Genomic DNA, 19,121 nt, shown 5'->3' with positions numbered 1-19,121 from the left:
GCGCTGGACAGGGAAGCACTACTGCTAATACTACTTACAAGTAGCGCTGCCCATACCTGCGCTACTACTAGGGTTTAGCTATAGCGCGATAGCAGTAGCGCTCGACCCAGCACTACTGCTATGCATATTTCCAGCGCTAGTACCACTACAGGAATCAACTATTTTGCCTACAAAAAAATTATTTGCCGTCAGCTAATCATCGGGGCAGACGGCAAAGATTATTTTGCCGTCACTGACGTGACGACAAAGAATAACTAACAGCAAAGAAATATTTTGCCGTCCGTAAGAAAATCAGATGACGGCAAATATATTTTGCCGTCTGTAAAAAGTTAATGATGACGGCAAAAATATAATTTTGCCGTCTGTGAAGTATACTAATGACGGCAAAAAAATATTTTGCCGTGTATAAATAAAATTGATGACAGCAAAGATATTTTGCCATGTGTGCACGCGAACGGCAGTTAACGGTGCCATGGTTTTGCCGTCTGCCCTTAGTCCAAATGACGGCAAAGTAATTGGAAAATAAAGAAAAGGAACCCCACCCTGCCGCATCGAAGCCCCTCTCCCCCGCATCCGCATCTCCTCTCTGCCCTCCTGCGACCTAGGCTTAGGCGCCGCCGCCGACCTTAACACTGAGCTCCAGCGGCCATAGCCGGCACGGAGGACCCTGCCGAGTTCACCTCGCCATGCTTGTTAATCCTTCCGGCCAGATCCGTCCCTCCCTGCCTCCAACACCCGCGCCCAACCCATCCCCCACGGCTAGGGTTTGGGGCGAGACCTCGTCTCCACCATCGGCGTGCCTCCGATGAGCTCCGGCGGCCACGGCCGATGCGAAAGACGCTGTCGAGCTCTTCCCCAACCCCATCGCCAGCGACCCGCACCCCCTCTCGCTCCACCCCCATAGCTCGTTGACCAGCCTGCTCCGTCAGGTCATGAACGGCGAGGCTGGGCAGGGAAGAGGAGGTTGCTGATGAGGTTCGCCGGTCAGACAGGTGCAAGGGCGCCGATCTCCCTCCTCGTGTTCCCGGACGACGCACAAGCCATCCTTCCCTTTCTTCCGTGCGGCTCTACCTTGTCCTGACTTCTCCTCGCCGCGCCGCCGTCCGCTCGACCACAGCTTGCCCCCATCCACAAAGGAGACAAGTAGCAGCAGCGCCCCAAATCGAGGGAGGGAGGATCCTCTCAGGTGATATTTTATCTCTCAAATGTGATGTCCCATCTCTTGGTTAGTTGCTTTGTTTGGATGATTTCTGGCCTTGATGTGTGCTGCGATTTACGAGTATTTGGTAGTATGAACTGTAGAATAGGGAATAGATCTGGGGTGATGGGTTTAACAACCACAGGAGATAGATGATGCCTTTGTGCAGTACTAGGAATCAAAAGGATCTGGGTGGGAATGGTGACGAGGCAACACAACAATTTCATGTGTTCGTTATAACTTTAAATAGTCTAAACACCATTTTTTATGAACTACGATGGATCATAAAGCTACTAACATTATAACAATTGGCTTTATCTCATAAAAAATTGCAGTCAACTAACAAATGGATGGTAAGACCAGGAGAATATAACTGAAGAAATCTATAGCATTTTAACTGAAGGACAAACTGACTTATCTTCAGTTAAGTGGCATATTAACTTTTCATCAGTGAGGTACAACATTCTCTACATACGGTGCTTTTTTCTTGAGTATACCAGTTCAATAATGAACAATTAATTCACTATATGAATTGATTTCAGTTTTGTACATGTCTGCATCATACTTAATGTTAATTCCCTATTAAATTAGCAAGATTTAGGAAGTCATTTTTTTGCAGGTCAAAAAAGCAAGATTTAGATGATATTTCGCAACAATGTCAATGTTAGATTCTGATTCACCAACAGTGCTCTTTAGGTTACAAAGGATTTGAATTGAGCGATTCAACTCTGCCTTCATCAGTACAAACAATTCATAAAAGAGGTTCAGTCTCTTCTTTATTATCTATGTGCATTAATACTATGTATGATACTAACTGAGTACAGTTGCCTGCAGTATGCATTGCTCTACTTTGGATCCTTTTTCTTACTTTATACTTCCTTTGCTCTCTGTTGTGTTTGCAGATGAATTGGACTAATCTACTCAGCATCTCATGACTTTAGAAGCACGAGTTCATGAAAACTGATATCCACTAGGATTGCTCTGCTCCTGTTGACATGCGAGAGCTGTTTGAAGCGAACTGGATGGTTGTCACCACTGATTAAGCTGCCGAGCCCAAGAATTGTGTCAGACTATTGGCCAAGCTGTTCAATTTCTCAACACCGTTCAGTTTTGTCATTGGCCGCCCTTGCGTACACTCAACAGAGAAGGGTATCTATGCTCAATTTCCTACTCTAGATAACATCTACTCATATAATTGATCTCTAATATCCTGTACAAAACGTTAGTGGTGGCTCGACAATTTAATAAGCCAGATTTGTGGGAAGTGGAATGCATGTGTAACCAAACTGGGCTGGACCAATCTTGAGGTTTTCCACGAATTCTTTTAAAAATGGTTCTTAAGCAAGGCACTGGGAAATCGTGGATAGCTGATATATCCAGCAGGTATGTGCACATTCTGCTATAATCTAGAGTAGGGAGTGCTCAGCATAAATTGTGAGATCTGAGCTGGTACATAAAATAAACCAAGATAGTCTTGTCTTACGTGCGGATGATTTTATTATGGCATACTGTTCAGCATAATTCTGACTCTAGAATGTCTGTATTAGCCATTTGATGAGTCAACTAGAAACTTCATAGGTTTTTAGTACTCCAGTTATGTTGTCATTTGTATATCTCCAGATATAAACTTCATAAATTTATATCGTGAATCATTTTTATGCTGCTACATTTCTAGCAGAAGTTGTATCTCTTTCCCACAAAGCGTGATAATGTGCATTGCACTTGTACTGCTCTATCTTATTGTTATATTTGCATTTGCCATTACTTTCATAGTCTATATTTTGGCTCTGAACTAAACCATATCATTGCTTGCGTGCACCTATACGACACATATCACATAAAACTAATTAGAGGGGATGCATTCCCACCTGGCAACGCCCAGCTATCTCTCAGGAGGCCCGCAATGGCGGGCCCCAACCACTAGTTTGCATGAACCAGTAGTAGTAGTACAATACAAACCGCAAACAAACCGAAGAAGCGTGCACCATAAGCATCCAAAAGTCAAAACTTAGACCCAAATCTGGCCGCACCCACCAAACGCCAGAGATGATCTCGATATGCTACTGGCCTAAACACGGTACCACAATCGTACAATCTGGTACAATAACCTACTACTACTAAGACCTAAAAGAATTGAAATATTTTATTTAGGCGATAAAAGAATCGAACTTGTTCTCAGTTCTCACATGAGAAAGGAGTTTGTGGGGCCGTATGCATGAGACCGGAGGTAATCCTCCTTTTAAAAAAAGGAAAACATGAGAAGCATGAGAATTGAGAAGCAGAGAGAAGATGTACGCATAGTACCAAATCAACGGGAAGCTGCTGGCCCGAACGGCAAGAACACTCGCTTAGAAGAGAAGAGCAAGAAGAACCGGCGTCCGGCAAGAAGACGATACGCACAGAATCTACTCCGGATGGCGTACCGGGGATTGGAGTTGGAGAGCCGTGCGCCGATTCCGCCGTGACGGTTTCAAAAGTTGAAGAACAGGGAAAAGTTGTACTACGTTTAATGGACTTAACTGCATGCAGCAGAAGTTGTTGTGGTAAGCGAGCAGTAACTACGGTACAGCAGGCAAGTAGGCAGGGAACAAGAACTCACCCGCAAATACTAGAAAACCACAAGAAGAAGAAGACTAGTAGTTTGCCTAATTTCTCATGTGTTTGCCATCCTGTAGCAAAGTTGCGCTTCCTGGTTCTTCTCAGTCCCAAAATTCATGCAAATCAATAACCTGTTCCGATAGTGTATTTACCGGACTTTAATGATCATTAACTTGTCTTTTTGCCATATGGTGTTTATCTAATTTACTGATACGAAAATGAGTAATTGTGATGAACCTCTTAGCCTAATTATTGTTTCTTCTGACTAGCTACCGGTGGCGCTGGATGTGGTCGCCTACTTTGTCGCACAACTCCTTTGACCATCACGTACAACCCAACATGGGTGTTGCAGGTTGCTCTCTCTCTCTATCTCTCATATTTTCAAGGTCATTTCTCTTCATAATATTTACCTCTCATGGTAGTTGCTTCTTTGTTTAATAGTTATCTATCTACTCCCTCCGTCCGGAATTACTTGACGCTCAGCGTCAAGTAATTCCGGACGGAGGTGTAGTACTTGTGTTATCTAGCATCTGCTGGTGTTGTCAGTTTGGTACTTTGCTTATTTCTGGGATGTGGACTGTCGTAATTCTGAACCGTCGTTAGTTACTTGTGGAATTGAAAACCATTCATCTTCCGACAAGAAAAAAATGCTTGCACTCTTCACAGGAGAAGATAACTCCCTATGTCTAGAACAGGAGCTGGTAAATTAAAATTTGAATTTTTAGTTTCAGCTCACCCGAGTAGAATTCATAGACATCAAGCTCCAGAGGGTAATCCACTTTCTGGAAAGAACAGAAACATGCATTGCAAGATATGTTGACAAAAGAGGTCGGGTGTAGGATGTCGGATTGCAGTATCAAAATAGGCTAAGGCCTAGTTTGGCAACACGGTTTTTTTAAAACTGTGGTAATTCAAAACCTCAATTTTTCAAGGCGTGCCAATCAATACTTTGGTTTCTCAAAACTGCAGTTTTTCTCTGTTTTGCCAAAACCAGCGGTTCATTTGGTAATTGTACTTTTCCTGTAGTTTTGGTGACACAAACATTGGATCCATTTTGGGGTATATGCCACTAGAATTAAACTCTGGAAAGCAAACCAAAGTTATAACTTGGTCTTGAATTGAAGTTTGTTCTATGACCAACATTGGGTCTGCTCTTAGCACGATTGGCCTTCCACCAATCCAGTCTAGCAAAAAGGAACATATATTAAGTAAGAACTACTGGTATTAAAAAATAATTTGATATACAGCAGAATCACTGAGTAAAAGAAATAACTTCAAAGGAGTGATAGAATAGTAGATAGATATCCTTCAGGAGAAGCCTAGATAATCAACATACCTTTTTTTGCATGGAAAAACAGTTTTCTGCGTGTTCTGTTAAGAAAGGAGGAAATAATTTAATAATCTCCTTGGTTCTACCTTGGAATAACATAAGATAACTCTGTACTTATTTGGTTGATTTAGGCAGAAGTAGCTGATCCGATTACATATAACACATCCTTTTGTTGTTGAAAAAAATCATACACAAAATGACCCGGATTACATTCAGCATGTAAGAGCTCTCTTAATTCCACGTCCGATAGACATAAGAGATCTTCTTTTGTCATCGTTATCAATCTATTCCTACTTGTAATGAAACATGTCCGATCACCATGCAGTTGCCAGTTATGATTTTTATTTGCGAGTCTTCCTGCTTGAAGATTTTCTATGTGTTCCTCAAATTTTATTGTGTGCCAAGAACTGGATAACCTTTATTTATTGTGTGTCAAAATCTGACATATGTGCATGACTTCATCTTTTAGGTTGTCATACGGATGTTCTTTGGACTACGATATTGACATGAAGACATTGATCGTAATGCCAAATTTTATGTAGTAATGCCAAACATTATGACATGGATTATATATATGATGTATATATATGTAGTAATGCCAAATATTATGACATGGATTATGGATGTTATATATATGATTTATGGATTATGGATGTGTTATATGCTGTATGGATTAAGGATGTTATATATATGCTGTATGGATTATGGATGTTATATATATGCTGTATGGATTATGTTATATATATACATATGCTGTATGGATTATGTTATATATATATATATATATATGCTGTATGGATTATGTTATATATATATATATATATATATGTTGTATGAATTATGTCTATTTATGCTCATGACAGCAAACAAAATGTCATATTTTGCTGTCATGTATAGTCTAGGAAGACGGCAAAAAATAAACTATATTTTGTTGTCATGTATAGGTTAGGAAGACGGCAAAAAAAGCCATATTTTGCTGTCATGTACGGGGTGAGGAAGATGGCAAAAAAGGCTAGTCCGTTAGCTAGGCCGTTCCGTCTTGTGATCATTTTTTTGCCGTCTACCAAAGTAGCAGACGGCAACATAATTCCACTGACGGCAAACATTTTGCCGTCTGCTGTCCCGACCGCTGACGGCAAAGACGCCCTTTGCGGGCACATGGTCTGACGACATTATTTGCCGCCATGGGCTGACGGCAAAATTTTTGCCGACTGTAATTCGCTCTTTGCCGTCTGTAGCGTCCTGACAGCAAAATGCTCGATTTCTGTAGTGTACTAGGGTTTAGTAGTGTTCTGTACTAGATATGGACACAGTAGCTTGTTTCTTTGCATACCAAGAACAAGGTTAGGCCCATAGAAAATTGCAAACCCACCTATATGGATCTTCTGTCATCTAGGCAACCAGCCCAATCTGCATCTGAGAAAGCACTGGCAAGTGTGGAGGATGACTTGTTGAACGTGAGACCCATGGTCATTGTATTTTTGATATACCTTAGGATTCGTTTTGCTGCTGTCCAGTGAGTTGTGGTAGGTGCATGAATAAATTGGTATACTTTATTTATTGCAATAGAAATATCAGGTCCGGTAAGAGTCTAATACTGCAAACCACCAACCAAGCTTGTCGAGCGTCTTCCTTGGGATTGTGTGAACAGGGTCCTTGAAGCATGTCTCCACCAGCGCATTGTACATACATAGACTGAAACAAAAAAAGCTAAATCATAAGCATTGTGCATTTGTAGATGTTAAAATGTGAAAACGAGCAAATGGTTGGTTAATTTTTTTGAAAGGGAATAAGCATTATTAGGTTGTGGTAGGGGTGACCGATTTATAAATGACTAATCTGTCCACCCGACTATATACAGTGTATTTATGTCACAAGGATGAAGAGTTATTCTAGTAGGTAATACTATTTTCAAACAAACACGACAACATTATGTCACAACAAATGTTAATTACATTACATGTGGCAAGATACACAATCACATAGATGTTCTATAACAAAATTAATAAACTTTATCAACTCCAGCATAAACCGATGGAACAATTCAGAGAGTAATAACAGAAATAGCAATTTAGTGAACTTCTGCAAGAACTAACAAAACTAATCCATATAACATAAGTTTCTGCACTTTTGGTACGAGAATCTACACCAAAGAATAAGACCATTGCATCTGAATGGCTTAAAAAACAAAAATACACAATAAACAGACTATATTTTAACTTACAGGGTAATCAGCAAGTTATTTAATGCAAGGATTCACGCTTCAACGAGAATAGGCACGAACCCAACTCAGCTAGGTGAGATAATCCGACCTCAATAGCCACTCAAACCCAAGTAGAACATGGCAGATAACGAACTACAATGCATTGAAATTAATATCAGGTCTTAGCTATCTAAGGAAAATAACAAGCAGCTCAAATTTAAATGTATCTCGCGTGATTTGGAACTTGAAGGGGCTGCAAAGTAACAAAAACCATGTGGATACCTGAAACTATCTCTTTTGAAAAGAAGACACTTTCATCAAGTTTAGCACATGTTTCACCAGACACTGCCAAATTCTCCTCATGCTCCTGGTGTACTAACAGAAGCTTCATTCATTGTAGGCACAAGCCCAACAATAGGAACAACAAGAATCAGGTCTCCACCATCTGCAGAAATCAGGCCAAGAAAATGTGATCTCAGTCAACACGGAACCAACTGTGTCTGAAGAAATGCAGAAGTCAAGTAAGCCTACTACAAAACAGAATGTGTGGAATGCCAAATGTGCTATGCAGAAGCAATATTCACCTATCCATGAATATACTCGTACCACTGCAAAAGCAAGCAATCAACAGTGAGCTGCAAGCGCACCTCCAATGGTTTGCTTGTACAGGCGCTGGTTGCTGTAATTGGAGAATACGATGACATCCCCTTGCACGGCGAACGCGCCACCGCCGTACTCCTGCGCCAGCGACCATACGACGAACTCCTGCGCGTCACATCCAAACCTCTGTCGTCTACGCCGACCCCTTCCTTCATGAGAACCGCATGTTTGGGGAAGAGGGAACTCAAAGCATCAGCGTCACGCGTTGTGAACAACGAGAGGAAGCCAGAGGGAGTGAGTGACGGGTTGAACATTAGGGGTAGACCTACAGACCTGTTTTCCTAGGTGAACTTAAGGTCCCATATAGACGTGAGTGTCCTACAAGTCACTGATGTAGTCTCGACCTCACTCGGTAACAGTGTCCTCACTCGGTTACATGAAGTCACTCATATCACCTTGTGACAGTCGGACACCCCCGACACTCGGTCAACAGCAAGGTGAGGACAATGAAGAGGCTGCAACGGCTAAGGACTTAAACTACCACATGAAATGCAGTGACCAGTTACGCCAAAGTTAAAGTTGTAGTTTCTAGTAACTTACGTAGTTATTAACATTAATTTCCCTTGTAATGAAGCTCGGCCGGTCGTGGTGCCCCCTATATAAGCCACCCCGGGCTCCTACTCAAGGGTTAAGCATTCTATACTATTACACTAGTAGAAAAACTACTTTACGTGAGATACTTTAGTTTCGACTTGTAAACTAACCGACACTAGTGTGACCATTAGTGTCGGTTCCAACGTCTAGGGGGGACGGGCATCATTAGTCCCGGTTCGTGTCGAACCTCTAGTACCGGTTCGTGACACGAACCAGGACTAAAGGGGTGGTGGCAGGCTAGTGTCAGGCTGGGGGCCCACTAGCACCTTTAGTCGCGGTTCGTGGCACGAACCTACTAGAAGCTCACATTAAGTACCGGTTTGTGTCATGAATCGGGACTAAAGGTCACTACAAGAAATATGTTCGTTTATGACAAAAATATAATGACCATGGTTTATTGGTCATAGATAAATGACCAAATTTTACGAAATGGTCAAGGGATGTCCAAGGGGGTCTAAACCCCCACCATTGTGACAAGTTCTATCAAAAAAGTCATTACCTCATCGCGCTAATTGGTCATAAAATGTATAGCACTATCCATGGCCTTATTTTGGGTCCACCTTGACCAAATAAATATGGTCATATGTCCAAGTAAGGGTGGCTGGACACACACCTCAACATGTTTCTCTCTGTGTCATGTATACATGTAGTAATTTTGTCTATGTGTGAGCCCTGCATGTAAAAGCAACCTACACGTGCACGACCAACGAGGGGCCTCGCTACCCGACAAGTCTCAAATTTGACGCGCGGGACTAACATACCTAACGATATTGGTCCCTTGATGAATATGAATTTTTAACGTTGTTTCATTTGAAAAGAAATCAAAACCTTATGCAATGTAAGGAGACCATTAGGCCCATATAGTGGATTATTTATACTAGTGTTGTCATGAAACCCTGTACCTATGGAGCTCGCCGCCGCTCTTGTTAATGTATTGTTTAGATGTCATATTTCTACTACTCTCTCATCATCTCAAAATAATTTGAAATAAACCACGATTTGTATTTTGGAACGGATGGAGTATATGATTTAGGCATGGCATCATGGCATCTTTGTAATGATTTTTGCATGTTATAAAAAATATTATAGTATGCAGGTTTAATTTTCTATCTTGTGCAATTGTTGCTTAACTAGAATTTCTCAAACTAGATAAGAATTAATATTACTATAATTCTTGTTAGTTTGCTACGTAATAGAAAAATAGATTACCTTTTTTGTAAAAAAATTAGAATACTTGTTTCTTATACGTTAATGGTATTAGCAGTTTTTATCGAATCCAGAGACCACAATGGTGTGTTAACACTAAATGCCTATCAATTTTCGAACTCATGCCAACTCATTCCTTAGGCTCGCACCATATGTCCACTAATGCTCGTTAAATTTCCCTGTTTCCGCAAATCGATTACCCGTGCCTTCTCAGCCCAAAACGGAGCAGCCCATGTGATATAAAATGTATGAAACCCTAACTCCTCCCGAACCCACTCCAGCGCCGCCACCCCCTCCCCTTACCCCAGGTCTGGGATTCTCCCCACCACCCGTCCTCTCCTCCTAGTCGAGCCTTGACCTGTCCAGATCCATCCAATACACACACAGATCCGGCCTAACCATCCCGCAACTGCGGTGAAAGGCCACCAGGACGACGGTGGGAACCACCAACCATCTCGAGACCCCGACGACGGGTAGCAAGAACCACTATTGCACCAGCCGTGCGCGTCACAACTGAGGGTGAGGCTTGATGGATCACCGCCTCGCTGACGTGGTCGCTGCCGCCTCTGCTGGAACAGCGCACGATGTGCTTGTCCCTGGATCAGCGGGGGCTGGGTGAGCTGCGTCGCTTGACTAGGTCAACTCAAATGGTCCCGGCGTCGGCAGCGAAAAGGCGTGGGACGATCGACCCATGCCGCAGGCGGCGGTGCTTGTAGCGGCCAATGGGATGTGTGCAAAGATACGTCTCAAACGTATCTATAATTTTTGATGGTTTCACGCTGTTATCTTGTCCTATTTGGTTCTTTTATGTACCTTTTATATCTTTTTTTGGGACTAACTTATTAATTCAGTGCCAAGTGACAGTTCCTTTTTTTCCGTGTTTTTGAATCTTTTCAGATCTGATTTTGGAACGGAGTCCAAATGGAAGAAAAACCCCGAAATGATTTTTGCCCGAACGGAAGAAGATCAGGAGGCCTTTGGGCCAAGCCAGGTGAGCTCCAGGGAGGCGGCGGTGGGCAGGCTTGTGGCCTCCCTGGCCGCCCCCTGACCTAGATCTTTGCCCTATAAATTCCCAAATATTCCGCAAAAAACCAGGGGAGCCTCGAAAATACTTTTCCGCCGCTGCAAGCTTCCGTTTTCGCGAGATTTCATCTGGAGACCCTTCATGGCACCCTGCCGGAGGGGACTTCGGAGTTGGAGGGCTTCTTCATCATCATCATCACCCCTCCAATGACTCGTGAGTAGTTCACTTTAGACCTACGGGTCCGTAATTAGTAGCTAGATTGCTTCTTCTCTCTCTTGGATCTTCAATACAAGGTTCTCCATGATCTTCATGGAGATCTATCCGATGTAATCTTCTTTCGCGGTGTGTTTGTCGAGATCTGATGAATTATGGATTTGTGATCAGATTATCTATGATATATATTTGAGTCTTTGCTGATTTCTTATATGCATGATTTGATATCCTCGTAAGTCTCTCCAAGTCTTGGGTTTTGTTTGGCCAACTAGATCTATGATTCTTGCAATGGAATAAGTGCTTGGCTTTGGGTTCTGCCAAGTGGTGACCTTTCCCAGTGACAATAGGGGCAGCAAGGCACACATCAAGTAGTTTCCATCATGGGTAAAAAGATGGGGTTTTTATCATTGGTTTGAGATTATCCCTCTACATCATGTCATCTTGCTTAAGGCGTTACTCTATTCTTATGGACTTAATACACTAGATGCATGCTGGATAGCGGTCGACGTGTGGAGTAATAGTAGTTGATGCAGACAGTATCGGTCTACTTGTTTTGGTCGTGATGCCTATAGGAATAATCTTTGCATAGATATCGTCACGACTTTGCGTAGTTCTATCAATAGCTTGACAGTAATTTGTTCACCCACCGTCTACTTGCTTTCATGAGAGAAGCCACTAGTAAACACTACGGCCCCCGGGTCTATTCACATCCATCGTTTACATCTCCGCTTTTACTTTTCTTTGTTACTTTGTTGCGTTCAGTTCTCACTTGGCAAACAATCTATAAGGGATTGACAACCCCTTCATAGCGTTGGGAGCAAGTTTTTGTGTTTGTGCAGGATCTTGAGATACTCCTCCACTGGATTGATACCTTGGTTCTCAAACTGAGGGAAATACTTACCACCACTACGCTACATCACCCTTTTCGCTTCGATGGAACACCAACGCAAGGCACCAAGGCCACGGGGGAAATCCTTTGCACACTTGCCTAGGAAGTCCCTTAAGGCGTAGCCGCAGCAGAAAGATCAAGCCAAGTAATCTCCTGTCGACGTGCCTATTTCTTTCGCCATTGGAAGGTCTTTTGTTGCAGTAGCAGAAGTATTTCTGGCGCCGTTGCCGGGGAGGAGAAATCAAGATCTATCCAAGTAGGTCTCACAAACTCATCTCTTGCATTTACTTTTGTTGCCAGTTGCCTCTCGTTTTCCTCTCCCCCACTTCACATTTGCCGTTTTCATTTGCCTTTCTCCTTTGCCATTTTCTTTTGCCTTTCCCGTTTCCTTTTGCCGGTTTTCTCTCTTGCTTTCTGTTCGCTTGTGTGCCATGTGCCTTCATTATGCTTGCATCTTCGCTTGCTGAAAATCTAGTGACATGGATCCTCATCCACTAGCTAATCTCTTTAAGAGACCCACTTATGTGGAACGAATTGCTAGTGAGTTGAGTGCACTTGACTATCTTTATGGAGTTTTGCTTGAGTTGCGTGAATCTGAAAATCGTGATGAAGAAACTTATGAAGTGATTCACGAGGGCTCCTTGGATGAAAAGCATGATTGCAATGGTTTCACTATAAATTCTATTAGTGACGATCATGCTAAGAATATGCAAAACCCTAAGCTTGGGGATGCTAGTTTTGCTATGTCCACTACTTGTTGCAATGATCATGAGTGGGGCGATTATTTTTCTTATGATCTTGAAAATTTGTTCAAACCCCATGATGAATATAATATTTGCAATAATATTGGAAGTGGGTTTGGAGACGTCATGACTTTGGTTGATGATAATCCCACTATTTTTGAAGAGCGTCAACTTTGCATGCATGTGGATCATGAAAAGAATATCCTATGGGATAGCTATATTGTTGAATTTGAATATGATCCCACATGTAATTGCTATGAGAGAGGAAAATATTGTAGTAGAAACTTTCATGTTACCAAAATACCTCTCGTTATGTTGAGATTGCTATTGTCTCCTTCTTCTTCCTTGCATATGGCAACTATTGGTTGTCTTGACAATCTGTTTTCCTATAAAATGCCTATGCATAGGAAGTATGTTAGACTTAGATGTGGTTTCCACATGCTTTAGGATGCTCTCGTTGTGCTTTAATTCTTGTCTTTTGTGAGAGCATCATTGAATGCCTAGCTAAGGGCGTTAAACAAAAGCGCTTGTTGGGAGGCAACCCAACGAATCTATCATTTTTCTTTCTGTTTTGTGTTTTCCACACGTTCATAATTTTGTTACGATTGTGTTTTTGTGTTTCTTTTTGCGTTTGTGCCAAGCAAAACCGTTATGATTAGTTTTGGGGATGATCGTTTGGTCATGCTGGAAAAGACAGAAACTTTCTGCTCACGAAAAGAATTTTCATTTTTTTTCTCTAAGAGATTTTGAGTTGATTGTTTCTGCTGCTGATTGCTACGCAAATTCTTCAGACTGTCGTAACTTTCCAGAGTTTCTGAAGTACTAGAGGTATACAAAATATACAGATTGCTACAGACTGGTCTGCTGTTAACAGATTCTGTTTTTGTTGTGTTGGTTGCTTATTTTGATGAAACTATGGATAGTATCGGGGGGTATTAGCCATGGAAGATTGAAAGTACAGTAAACCAACATCAGCACAAGTAGAATTTAAGTTTGCTACAGTAACTAAGGAAGTGGTGGTTTGCTTTCTTGTACTAATGTTATCACGAGTTTCTGTTTAAGTTTCGTGTTGTGAAGTTTTCAAGTTTTGGGTGAAGTTCTTATGGACAAAAAGATAAAGAGTGGCAAGAGATCAAGCTTGGGGATGCCCAAGGAACCCGAAGAGATTCAAGGATGCCATAAAAGCCTAAGCTTGGGGATGCGCCGGGAAGGCATCCCCTCTCTTGTCTTCACTCCATCGGTAACGTTACTTGGGGCTATATTTTTATTCACCACATGTTATGTGTTTTTGCTTGGAGCGTCTTGTATCGTAGGAGTCTTTTATTTTTGTTGTGTCACAATCATCCTTGCTTCACACCTAGAGAGAGACATGCACACACCGTGATTTTGTTGAGCTTCACTTATATCTTTTGGTAGACAATTCAGCTCACATGTGCTTCACTTATATCTTTTGAGCTAGATAGTTTTGCTCTATGTGCTTCACTTATATCTTTTAGAGCACAGCGGTGCGTGGCTTGGTAGTTGATCTATGCTTTGAAAGTAGTCTCAAAAGGGGTAGTTATCCAAAGGGATATGAAAACTTCCACCTTCATGTGCATTGAATAGTTAGAGAAGTTTGATTCATCTCATTTAGTATTCAATTGTGGTTATGGTAATATTAAAGTCATGCTAGTAAGGTGTTGTGGATCTAGAAATACTTGTGTTGAATTTAGTGATTCCCGTAGCATGCACGTATGGTGAACCGCTATGTGATGAAATCTGAGCATGATTAGTCTATTGATTGTCATCCTTTGCGTGGCGGTCGGGATCGCACGATGGTTTATACCTACCAACCCTTCCCCTAGGAGTATGCGTTGAATGCTTTGTTTCGATTACTAATAAAACTTTTGCAACAAGTATATGAGGTCTTCATGACTAATGTTGATTCCATGGTTTAGATGCACTTTCACCTTCCACCATCACTATCTTCTTAGTGCCCTGCAACTTTCGCCGGTACACAAAACCCACCATTAGCCTCCCTCAAAACACCCACCATACCTACCTAATATGGCTTTTTCAAAGTCATTCCGAGATATATTGCCATGAAACTACCACCATGACATGTGCCACCACATCTACATTGCCATTGCATGATTGTAAGATAGCTAGCATGATGTTTCCATTGATGTCTATGCCATGATAGATCATTGCCATGGTACACTATCGAAGGCATTCCATATAGAGTCATCATTACTCTAAGTTTTGAGTTGAAAGTGTGATGATCATCATTAATGGAGCATTGTCCCATGTTAGGAAATAAAAGAGGCCAAAGAAGCCCACCAGAAAAAAGAGGCCAAAGAGCCCACCAAAATAAAAAATAATGAGAGAAAAAGAGAGAAGGGACAACGCTACCACTTTTTCTACACTTGTGCATATTAAGCACCATGATCTTCATGATTGAGAGTCTCTCGTTTTGTCACCACCATATAGCTAGTGGGAAATTTTCATTATATAACTTGGCATGTATATTCCTATGATAGGCTTCCTCAAAATTGCCTTAGGTCTTCGTGAGCAAGCAAGTTGGATGCACACCCACTAGTTTTCTTTAAGAGCTTTCACATACTCATAGCTCTAGTGCATCAATTGTACGGCAATCCCTACTCATTCACATTGATATCTATTGATGAGCATCTCCACAGCTCATTGATATGCCTAGTTAATGTGACTATCTTCTCCTTTTTGTCTTGCAACCTCCACTACATTCCACACCATTTATAGTGCTATAACCATGGCTCACGCTCATGTATTGCGTGAGAGTTGAAAAGGTTTGAGAAAGTAAAGGTGTGAAACAATTACTTGGCCAATACCGGGGTTGTGCATGATTTAAATTCATTGTGCAATGATGGTAGAGCATAGTCAGACTATATGCTTTTGTAGGGATAACTTTCTTTTGGCCTTGTTATTTTGAAAGTTCATGATTACTTTGCTAGTTTGCTTGAATTATTATTGTTTCCACATCAATAACAAACTATTGTTTTGAATCTAATGGATCTGAACATTCACGTCACATAAGAGGAATTACAAAGCAAACCTATGCTAGGTAGCATGAAAGCATCAAAAAATCATTCTTATCACTTCCCTACTCGAGGACGAGCAAGAGTTAAGTTTGGGGATGCTTGATACGTCTCAAACGTATCTATAATTTTTGATGGTTTCACGCTGCTATCTTGTCTTCTTTGGTTGTTGTATGTACCTTTTATATGTTTTTTTGGGACTAACTTATTAATTCAGTGCCAAGTGCCAATTCCTGTTTTTTCCGTGTTTTTGACTCTTTTCAGATCTGATTTTGGAATGGAGTCCAAACGGAAGAAAAACCCCGAATGATTTTTTCCCGAACGGAAGAAGATCAGCAGGCCTTTGGGCCAAGCCAGGTGGGCTCGATTGAGCCCACAAGCCCCCACTCCGCCACCAGGGGGAGGCGACGGTGGGCAGGCTTGTGGCCTCCCTGGCCGCCCCCTGACCTAGATATTTGGCCTATAAATTCCCAAATATTCCGCAAAAAATCAGGGGAGCCTCGAAAATACTTTTCCGCCGCTGCAAGCTTCCGTTTCCGCGAGATCTCATCTGGAGACCCTTCCCGGCACCCTGCCGGAGGGGACTTTGGAGTTGGAGGGCTTCTTCATCATCATCATCGCCCCTCCAATGACTCGTGAGTAGTTCACTTCGGACTTACGGGTCCGTAGTTAGTAGCTAGATGGCTTCTTCTCTCTCTTGGATCTTCAATACAAAGTTCTCCATGATCTTCATGGAGATCTATCTGATGTAATCTTCTTTGGCGGTGTGTTTGTTGAGATCCGATGAATTGTGGATTTGTGATCAGATTATCTATGATATATATTTGAGTATGTGCTGATTTCTTATATGCATGATTTGATATCCTTGTAAGTCTCTCCGAGTCTTGGGTTTTGTTTGGCCAACTAGATCTATGATTCTTGCAGTGGGAGAAGTGCTTGGTTTTGGGTTCTGCCATGTCGTGACCTTTCCCAGTGACAGTAGGGGCCGCAAGGCACACATCAAGTAGTTGCCATCAAGGGTAAAATGATGGGGTTTTTATCATTGGTTTGAGATTATCCCTCTACATCATGTCATCTTGCTTAAGGCGTTACTCTGTTCTTATGGACTTAATACACTAGATGCATGCTGGATAGCGGTCGACGTGTGGAGTAATAGTAGTTGATGCAGACAGTATCGGTCTACTTGTTTTGGACGTGATGCCTATAGAAATAATCATTGCATCGATATCGCCATGAGTTTGCGCGGTTCTATCAATTGCTCGACAGTAATTTGTTCACCCACCGTCTACTTGCTTTCATGAGAGAATCCACTAGTAAACACTACGGCCCCCGGGTCTATTCACATCCATCGTTTACATCTCCGCTTTTACTTTGCTTTGTTACTTTGTTGCTTTCAGTTCTCACTTGGCAAACAATCCATAAGGGATTGACAACCCCTTCATAGCGTTGGGAGCAAGTTTTTGTGTTTGTGCAGGATCTTGAGTCACTCCTCCACTGGATTGATACCTTGGTTCTCAAACTGAGGGAAATACTTACCACCGCTACGCTACATCACCCTTTCCGCTTCGAGGGAACACCAACGCAAGGCTCCAAGGCCACGGGGCCTTTGCACACTTGCCTAGGAAGTCCCTTAAGGCGTAGCCGCAGCAGAAAGATCAAGCCAAGTATTCTCCCGTCGACGTGCTTATTTCTGGCGCCGTTGGAAGTTCTTTTGTTGCAGTAGCATGCATTCATGCGCAAGGCCCCCCAGGAATCCCGTGTAGGCGGCCAAGGTGACCATGCCATTCATAGCCCCATCTGGGCCACTCACTATCGTCGTCGCCTTAGAGTTAAGAATCAGTTAGTCCCTTTCTTTTCGTTCAGAGCACTATCGATCGATGAAGGTGTTTGTGGCTGCTCAAATTAATTTCTGAATGTGCCAAATCTGCTGCTATGTACAGGAACTAAAATCTGCTGCTCTGAAGGTGCCAGCGTCAGTGAGGGAATTTATCAATGGTGGGTTCAATAGACAGTAGTAACTCAAATATGTTGTTATGTTGTGTGCACCCACAGAAGATAGATGTTCATGCCACTTTCTTAATTGTATCACCCATTTTCAGATAGTGTACAAACAAACAAATTCTAGGCATGCATGAGTAGTGCACTGACGCATGTGAGTGTATCTTTACAGAGATGGACAAAGTATTGCGTTGCTTAATTATGCCTAAGCATGCTTGGTAGGGACAAAATCATGGACTATTACAAACAAAGGAAGTAGACTTCCATCACTGAGAACAAGCTTGTTTAGTCGAGTGTTCCATGGGAACCTCAGTGCACCATATGAGCTAGCTAGTGTAGCAGCAGGAACAACTATAACCAACTTCTGTGCACCATATGAGCTAGCTAGTGGCTTACCGACTTCCAAGTAGTAACCAATGGCAATAATGTTAATAAGTGTCAGTCGCAAATAATTTGCAAGCAAACGCAGGAGGCTTTCCCTCGTAGCAATGTAGTTTTATATTCATATAATCTTTACCTAATCAAATTGACAAATCCTTGTATGCTGGAGGACTAGTCTAGACAGGTCAGCAATAGTGCGGAGTTACAAAATTACCTTACCTCATGTGAATAGTGAGCACTTGATCGTTTTGTGGGTGAAATTAAATGGAAGTCAAAATACTTTTGGCTGTGACTTACTATTGCTTAGCCTATATGTATGTCTTATTAGTTAAACTTGAAAATCATTGTTTTCTCCAAATGATGCTATATGATTCATTAATAAATTAGTAGAATCGAATATTTCTTGTTCTGATTAGTCTTGTGTGGAATATATGACCTTCTTCGAAGGGTTGTTTGGCAATGTGTAGCTTAATCTCACCTTTGTGGAAATGTTATATTTTTTCTTCAGATTTAGCCTACACTGTCCAAGTTGTATGCGCCTACTGAAATCCCATCAAGGTAATGCTCTTCCACCACATGTTGTTATGCAAGAAAAGTATAAACAAGATTCAAGTGAGCGATCTTCATGGAGTTGCTTGTTTGTATAATTTGTTTGTATTCTTCATGTTGCAATTCAGTCAAGTAAAGACTAAAGAAACATGCTACCCTCTTTGTTACTGATGTTTTGCAACCATGTTAATATTTAATGCAAATTGATGAGTCTCTTCCGAGAACATGATTTCAATAGTTCATTTCCGTAACTAGGTTGGTAGCATTTCCCTTTTCAACAATAAAGGTTGAGATCACTACAAGAACCGGTTCTGATTGTTACTCGTTAGATTCAAACTGATGAACTATGTTAAGATTTACATATGAGGTTGTGTTTCTGCCATGCATACTTTGTGTGCATGTGTTCTTTGTGTTGAGGTCAAGTTATAGCTTGCAACGATCAGTTTGGTTTGGTGGCTTATGAGATGTGTTGGGTTGTGCCC

At 41.8% G+C, this 19,121-nt stretch overlaps 1 long non-coding RNA gene across 3 annotated transcripts; it reads left to right on the top strand.

Annotated features, from left to right (window-relative positions):
• Positions 1–524: 524 nt before the first annotated feature.
• LOC123401202 lies at positions 525–5,639 on the top strand. Of its 3 annotated transcripts, XR_006611050.1 has the most exons (7): positions 525–1,186; positions 1,534–1,653; positions 1,818–1,960; positions 2,101–2,347; positions 2,425–2,581; positions 4,066–4,148; positions 5,596–5,639. It is a non-coding gene; the product is annotated as an uncharacterized LOC123401202 (long non-coding RNA). The 3 variants fall into 3 exon arrangements; XR_006611049.1 differs by lacking the exon at positions 1,534–1,653 and having other exon boundaries at positions 527–1,186; positions 1,800–1,960; XR_006611048.1 differs by lacking the exon at positions 1,534–1,653 and having other exon boundaries at positions 528–1,186.
• The last annotated feature ends 13,482 nt before the right edge of the window (positions 5,640–19,121 follow it).

The sequence above is a fragment of the Hordeum vulgare genome, chromosome 6H, assembly GCF_904849725.1.
Source record: "Hordeum vulgare subsp. vulgare chromosome 6H, MorexV3_pseudomolecules_assembly, whole genome shotgun sequence".
NCBI lineage: Eukaryota > Viridiplantae > Streptophyta > Magnoliopsida > Poales > Poaceae > Hordeum > Hordeum vulgare.
The sequence above is the reverse complement of the archived record's forward strand: the minus strand, read 5'-3'. Positions and strand labels throughout refer to the sequence as shown.